The following is an 8685-nucleotide window of genomic DNA, read 5'->3' on the forward strand; positions in this document are numbered from 1 at the left end:
ATATTTTGGAGAGTTTCTTATTCTTGTGGTCTAACTCCGGTAAGCAGCTCAGCCCCACACAGCCACTTGTTTTCACACATACACAGTGGGATGGCGAAGAGAACTGGAAGAGTAAAAGTGATAAAACTTGGTGGGTCAAGATAAAGACAGTTTAACAGGTAAAGCTAAAGCTGCACATATTGGTAAAGCAGAATAAGGAATTAATTCTCTACTTCTACTACATTGGCAGGTACATGTTGCCCTTTGTGGAAGAGTAGGGCTTCATCACACTTGGGAAGACAAACACTCCAAACTACAAACATCTCCACTTTTCTCTTTCTCTGAGCTTTTGCTGCTGAGTATGTCATCTGGTATGGGACATTCCTTTGGTCAGTTGGGTCAGCTGTCCTGGCTGTGTCCCCTTCAGTTTCTTGTGCACCCCCAGCTTCCCAGTGGTGGGGCACTGTTCTAACAGCTGAAAAGACCTTGGCTTGGTATATAAATTCTGTTCTGCAAAAGCTGAAACATCAATGTGGTGTCAACACTGTTCTGGTGACAAATCCAAATCACAACACCATATGAACTGCTATGAAGAAAATCATATCTATCCCAGCCAACATCTATACACGTCTAGTTACACAGAGAACATTGGGAAACAACATTACTACTGGAGTAGTTGAAAGATATTAATAAAAAATGAAATTGAAAGTAAAAAATAATAATAATACCATAATTATTTGGTATATATAATCATATATATATATATGATTATGGCTCCATAATAATAATCTTAATAATAAACTACTTTGTAATTATCACTTTCTTTCTTGAAATTTGATAATAACACTACTTTTGCAGATTCTTAGGCCAATATAAAATGTTTAATTTTACAATAAAAGCTGAAAGTAGAGGAATTGTAGAGTTACCTATGTTAATGCTATAAACAAGATAAACTAGGTATATATTTGCTGTCTTTACCTTTTTAGTGTTAGGAGGGAGATCTAAGAGTGATATTAAAATGGTTACTAGTAAAACAATTTAGTATATATACTATTATCACAGACTTGTTTTACCTTTTTATAGAAAAGATTGATTATATTTCATGTTCATAGTGCTTGAAGCATGCTGAAGCAGACTCTTCATTTTAAATTGCTTCTTGTGCTAAGTGGAACATTTTAGCATTAAAGAGTTTCACAAGATTTCTCTTTTGTCTTGTTAGAGGTCAAAGAAGACAGTATCTTTGGCCTTGCAACAACTAGCAGTTCTCACACAGGCTCTGATGATTTGGTAGCTTTCAGGGAAAGAAATGTCTGTATCATGTTCTTTTACAGTGTCTAAATGGAAATAGAGTTAAAGATCTGCATTACCAAGTTTTCAGATGGACAAAACCATAACAGGGTCATTAAATTTCCCAAGTCTACATAGCTACTGTTTTAGCTTTACTATGGTCAGTAAATTTTAAAGTGAAATATGATGCCCATATGATGATAAAAATTTGTATTAAATTTTTAATGAAAGTATCACAAGTGTCTAACAATTGACATGTTCAGAAATTTTACTCGTACTTGACGTGATTATTAGTAGTAATTCTATGGTTAAAGACAGCATATCAGGTTACTAAATCCACAGTAAGATACATATAAATGCTCTATGAATCATCAAAAGTCACTTCTCTACATGTTTTTCTTAAAAAAGTATTTCTCTTATGTTTTAGATAAATACTCTTAGAAATACTTTCCTTTTCAGTGTATTCAGCTAGAATAAATATTGTAATACATTGAGGGAAAGGGTGAGGGGGTGAAAGGGGGGGGAATGGAAGGAGGGGAGGGGAGCCTAAGTTTAAATCAACTATAGTTCTGTCTTTGTGGAACAGGCAGCTATTGATTATTTATACATCAGGTAAGTCTCTTTCTAATGCCATGATGTAAATATGTTATGTCTCAAAGCATGCATTTAAGATATTAAGTTCATTCAATGCCACTGTGAATGAATGATCTGTCTAGGTACTACTTTGTCTTAGTGATCACTTGGTTTAAATTCCTTGTACTGATTAAGTTTAAGTACAGTATAATACAATTTAATTTTTTATTTTTATTTTTCTTTGTTTAGTGTTTCAGAACCGTTTTATATATCTGATATGACCATGTACACAAATTCTTATTCATCCTCCCCAAGTGTTATGCATTCTACATGGTTTTAAAATTACAAACACCTCCCTCCTCCAAACCAGATTTGTCAATCTCATTAATTTTTGCTGTTTTCTTAAAAATTTCCATGTTTACCTTCCATATGGACCTTTGAAATACACAGAGAGAAAGAATATAAAAAGTATATAGTGACAACAGAAACCCAATTGACTGTCTGTCCTATGGAACATTGCAAGTTTGAATCCTTTTCTGCAGTTTCAGGGATGCAGTCTTCCACCTGTCAGACTGTCTATTTATTAATTTATATTATAAATACTGATATTTATGTTGCTAATGACTCAAACATAAGACAAAATGTTTGGAATTTGGGAGTGTGGTATTGAACATTAAAAGTTTTTATAAAAGCTGCTCAAATAATTTGAATTGTTTCTTGAGTGTTAGTTTTTATCCCTTATGTTCATTCTCATTAACAATTTTGGAAATCTGTCTTGTTACTCAGAATTTGTGAAGTTTTGACATATTTCTGAATTTTCTAGGGAACACTTTAATTATTTTTCCTGATGTTATATAGCAAATGTAGAATGTATAGCTGAACAAAGTGTCTACCTGAAGTGTTCAACAATTAGTCTGCAGTGGAGATTAAGGTAGATGGTCTGTAGGTAGGGCAGTTGTTGATTGAACTGTATGCCTTTTCTTCCTGACTTTAGCGCTACTAAAGATTTCCAAGACCAGAATAATTCTCCCAACTTCTGCTGATTGTTTCACTGTTTAGATTTAATTGTGGTTTCCCTTTCACTTACTTTGTATTTCATGATATATTTCCTGTATTAAGTCTTCAGTGGCAGAATTATCTTGATAGAAAGCTTATATTGTGTGCTTTCTAGAAAGACTTAATACAATACCTTCCTCTATACTATGTAATGTTTTGCAAAACATGGATCCAACATTTTGACAGAAATTAACTATTTACTTTTTTTTTTTTTTTTCTTAGAGGGTTGTTGGTCTACTTAACAGGCCTTTATAAAAAAAAAGAAAAAGAAAAGAAAAGAAATCATCACAGCACAAAGCTCTTTCTCTTACCAATATGAGCTATTGGAACAGTTGTAATTATTGTGATAGTCTTGTGATTATGTATCCATCTGTCTGTGTTATCCTTTTTCCTTAACCTAACTCTCCATAGTGATGCCTGCTGCCAGGTTAAGTGTGGTAGAAGCACTGACACAAGACAAGAGTACAAAAGGTTAGTGGCATTGCCCTTTTAGTAACCTTCCTGTTTACTGTCTTCTCTGAGAGGACCTTTAAATAGCAGAGTTAAAATGTTAGTGACAGTAACCACCTAACCCTCATTAGCACTGCTGGTATGTTTCATGATTGATGGTTCCAGAATGTTTATACTGTTTTTTTCTGCCAAGAATAGAGTACTGCTAATAGAAGTAAGCAAACAGATTTAAATACTAACCCATTTAGTATACTTTGTGCATTTGTATTAAAATTTCTTGAATGCATTGCTGCTGGAGGTTGCAACATTTTATCAGAGTAGTTGCAAAGGAAGTTGTTTCTCTTTTCAGCAAAAACAACAAACAGATGTGCCAATCCTTACTGAACCTCTGCACTGCAGATAGGAAAGATGCACCCATCTACAATACTCAAATCCTTTTATTGCATAAAGTTCTATAAAGTATAGTAGGCAACTCAGTTCTCTACAGCATAAGGTGCTCAGGATGAGAGATAATTGTACAGGTAAGAGGTTGTCATTATGGCTATTTGCAAATACCAGATAATTCTATATCCCTGTAGTTTGTTGCAAAAAGTGTTAGTGGAAAAAATGTAGTATAGACTTATGGATGAATTGATACCATTAGTTCATGTTCATTATTTTCTAGCAACCTGGAGAGAAAAATTACAATCTCCATTACAGCACCATTTGGTATTTTCTAAAGCAGCTAAAAATTACTGTTTTGGTGTCTCTTGGCATAAGCAAGTGCAACAGTTAACACAGCACATGGTGTGTTTCCTTCTGTGCAGTCAACTTTTTGTTCCTTGGAAAAGGGTATTCTTTGAAGTTGTTTTATCTAAAAATTTGAAGCAGCCTCCTATGAAACCACCTGTTATACCTAGTGTAGCTGGCATACCTAACAACCAGTGTTATATAATTTGGCACTGATGTCCTTGTTTGAGGAATGCAAATTCTCTTTATCAAATGAGATGTAGAATTAAAATTCTAGGCTCAGATTTGTGCTTATAAGGAACAGTTTTCATAGACTACAAAATGTCTATGAATACAACAGCATCCTACCCCTGCCTGCTAGTAACTTACAAGTTTAATATGGAATGATTAATATGCAGGTCAGGAAACCTATATTTGAGGGAGAAAGGATGAGTGAAGATCAATAATTACAACTGGCTTCATTGGAATATTTATTCTACTTGGAAAATTATTTATTTTTAACGATTTATTTTTAGCTGATACTTATTCTCAGGATTTTGAGTCCTTCAAAAATAAAAGAAATGAAGTTCATGAGTTTTTGTAGCATCCATTCTGCTGAAAACCCCAAGTGAATTCTAGGTGGGTATTCATATTCCTTAATCTGGGTTTCTGGGCACAGAAAATGGCTTCTCTGGACCCATTTTTAGCATTTGGAGTCAGCTTGCAAACGTGATATTTGGAGATGTGCTAAAAATCTAGGGGGTATGCAGAAGAAGTATGTTGCCTCTTGCCCGAAGAGCCCTTAATCAGAACAAGAAAATTTGGAGAATTCTCATAAACTACTTCTCCTCCTCAAACAATTCTAAAACTCAAGTGAACTTTTAGAACAAATGTACTTTGTATCTTTTTTCTCTGTTTCTACAGGCAGAAGGATTGCATGGCTCAGCATACTCCTTTGTTCTCTAGCCAGGGAGACAGTAAGCAAGTAAGTGACTTTTTTTAACATGGTGGTTGCTACAAGTGAATCCTGTCTGGAATGTCATTTTATGGATGTCTAACAGAAATTCAGGCTATATTCAGTGTCTATCAGCTTTAAGGATATGTGCCTTGTTTTAAATGATCAACAATACTTTAATGCATAAGAAAGTTAAGTGTTCCTGAAAGTGATTAAAAGGTAGAGCTTGTGAAAAATTTGATATATAATTTTGAAGGAAAGTACTGTATCATTGCTCTGAGTTTCATAAAAGCTAGTTTCCATGGTCTTTTGATTCTGGTTTAACACCTCTCTATTTTAAATATCCACCTATTTATTATGTTTTATATATATACATAGATATTTTGAATGTCTACTTTCTTTCTTACATTGAGTTAATCACTTTGTGCTAATTGTAATCTTAAAGGATGACCTAACCAGACTTGTCCAGTTTACTGCAAGGAAAAGGTAGAATAAATTCTTCATGTCTGTCACTTCTGTTTATGAAAGGCTATCTCTAAATGGATATATTTGTAGCTTCTTGCAAGTAAATAATCTGGTTCCAGATGCCAAACTAACACTGACATGTGACAGCACCATTGTAATATTTCCTGGAGTTCATACTGATATAGCTGGTGCAACATAAGAATGATTTGGAAAAAAGGTGGATCCCAGACAAATATTACCAACATTATAAGTTATTTAATTTGCATTAATTTTCTCTGCTGAGCAATGTATAAATATTCATGGTATTATCAGTATAGTTTATGTTTTGAGACCCTACCAGAGATAAGAGAGAAATTTGACATAAATATTTTAACTTTTTAAACTACATAATTAATTGATACCCTGATGATAGTCACAGTGACGTTAGCAGAAGAAAATCTTTTATAATAAAAAGTTTTATTTGTGTGAATAATCTCTTGTCCTTTTGAATATATTTATCATATAAGTATTTGTGAATCCAGTGGAATTGTTACTTTGTAGGTGTTTCCTCTGTGTGTGTGTGTATTTTTTTGTTTTGTTTTGTTTTAAATCAACATTGTATAATTCTGGCTAGGCTTTGAAAAATAATACACGAAGTCTTAATTAAATTGTCATTGCCACTGGTGTGTATTGTTGAGGAATATTCAAATAATATTCATGTGACATACTTTGGAAAGAAGCAATGTAGCAAGGGAAAGTTGTAGAAGTAAAATGTATAGTTAACCCTCAATGAAGAGCGGAAGTGGTATTTAAGTTTAGTCTCTTAGGCAGCAGCTACTGAAGTAAATGTGAAACTGTAAGGGCTTATCTTTGTCATTGGGTGGGGATATGCCTCTCCATATTAGCTTTGAACCTGAAAGTACAGGAAGGCCTGGTAAAAAGTATTCTAATCTGAGCAAGTGCCAGTCATGCAATTTTTTTGATCAATTTTTTAAAGAATATTTTGTATTTTAAATTATTCAAATTTATAAACATTTGAACTATTCAATTTTAAACTTTTTATTATTATTTATTTATTATTAGTAGTATAAATGTTGGAGAAATTCAGTACAGCCATTCAGTTCCCCAGTTCTGGTTTTGAAGAAGGTGCTATTTTATGCAAAAAGAGGTTATCAGCATGTTCCCTATTTGTCTTACAGTCAAGAGTTCGCATCCATATCTACTTATGAAGTAGACATGCTTACCTAATGGAAAAGCTTTCCTAATGGAAAAAGTCTTTACTTAATCTTTGATATTTTGCAGTACAGCTTCTGCTATGGCAGTGGATGATTAACATGGAATTACAATGTCCTTACTAACTATCACTTTAGGTCTTTTTGCAAAATCTTAAATTGCCTTTTCTTAAGGAAAGTCTTTTAGATTCAGTCTTCTAATTTGTTTGTGTCTGTGTGTGTGTGCACATATCTAATAAAAGTACTGATAGCTGTTTGTATAGCACAATTGACCTTAAAATTTGGAAACTAACTTCTGCCATTTTACACTCCGCCATTTACAGGATCTTACATTTTTATGTGTCATGCAGAGATTTCCAGAATACTAACTAGTTTTCTTATTGATATGTATAATATGTTATTTGGTATGTGTAATAAAGCTTTTATTCCTTGTATGCCTCACCAACCACCAGAGATAATGTTTGTGTTTGAAATCTATAATCAATTTAACTAAGCATTGTGAATGTGGTGTTTTTTGTTGTAGTTGTTTGTTTGTTTGTTTGTTTAATAAAAATTGCTGAAATAGCTACATTTGATGAAATATTTAACAGGAATGGTGTCATATCAAGAATGTCCCAAGTGGATTATTCAATAAGCTGGAGACACAGCAACACTTCATAAATTCTGGATTGGAGGATTTAACCATTTCTGAATTGCAAAGAGAAACATAGGAAAAAAACACTATGAACTTCAAAAACAATTTGCAGATTAGGACTAAACACTGTGAGCCTTGGTACTTCAGGAAAGATGATGAGCTTTTCTTACCGTACAGAGGGAAAAAGAGACATACAGTGTCTTAGAAAGCATGCTAAAAGTTAAAGCTAGGTTGTTGAAAACCATTATTCTTTACTCACTGTCATTTGGGTTAGTTGTGCCTTTTTGTCCTGAAACCTGTGTAAATAAATAAACCTTTATTATTATTATTATTATTATTATTATTATTATTATTATTATTATTATTGTTGTCTGTCAGAAGTGATGTAGCTTTCAAAACAGCAAGAATCCGTATTGCTTTTATTTCTATATAATCTTGAAAGCAAGTAATTTCTGTGATAGTTTCATAGTTAAAATTGTGTGGAATTATTGGTATCAAGAAACTGTCAGTTTAGAATTACAAACAATTTTGGATTCTGCTGTTAATTTGTGAAATGACTGCTAGTTAGGTTTTTTGAAGATTGCTTCCATTGTTTACCTTTTATTGTTAAGAAATTTCTTATCAGTTTTCTTGGAATTTTAATAGCTTTACTTATTGTGATTTTAATGACTTGGCAACACTTTCAGACACATTTTATATTTGACATCTGGGTTTCACAGTAATCAGTACACAAGAAATATCTAGGCAGATAAAAAGAATCTCATCACATTTAAGCTTCCAAATAGTTCTTGCTTTACATAAGAATATTGCAAACCTTACAGGAAGTTTGCTGAGGTAAGACACTATTCCTTGCCAAGAAACGCTTGATATTTTATAATTACAATGAAAAGCTTGGTAGTGTCACATTGTGCAAGACATTTTGTCATCATCCTAGTCATTACCATTAATGTGTTGCTGAATGCCAAATAAAATATAAAGCTTTAGCTCTAACTGGTTACAATCTGACATTTTTTTTGCACAGTATAAATAAATTTTGTATTATTTTTGTATCTGTGCTCAACAATCCATTAAAGCCAGTCAGTAGCAACAGTGCCATTTGGCTTCCTTTTTCCTTTAAGGAACAGAACAGTAATTTCTTCTGCCACCTTAATGTTGTGAATACTTTCCCCTGAGCTTTGGGAGAAACAGTTTATTATTAAAATAATTGGGTATTCTGTGACAACTTCCTATAATTTCTTTATTAATTATGTTTCTTAATATGGAAGAAACAACATCTTTGTGCATTTGAATTCTGTTGTCCTGACAAAGCTAATTGCTTCTCAAGAGATGCCATCCTGGGATGTGCTGGGAGTGTGAAAAAGAATAAC

The 8685-nt window shown here is 33.0% G+C and overlaps 1 long non-coding RNA gene across 1 annotated transcript; it reads left to right on the forward strand.

Moving 5' to 3' along the window:
• Positions 1-3304: 3304 nt before the first annotated feature.
• LOC140003358 (uncharacterized) lies at positions 3305-8277 on the forward strand. Its single transcript, XR_011811852.1, has 3 exons — positions 3305-3366; positions 4978-5038; positions 7275-8277. It is a non-coding gene; the product is annotated as an uncharacterized lncRNA (long non-coding RNA).
• Positions 8278-8685: the final 408 nt, after the last annotated feature.

This window comes from Anas platyrhynchos, chromosome 10 (assembly GCF_047663525.1).
Source record: "Anas platyrhynchos isolate ZD024472 breed Pekin duck chromosome 10, IASCAAS_PekinDuck_T2T, whole genome shotgun sequence".
NCBI classification, from domain to species: Eukaryota; Metazoa; Chordata; class Aves; order Anseriformes; family Anatidae; genus Anas; species Anas platyrhynchos.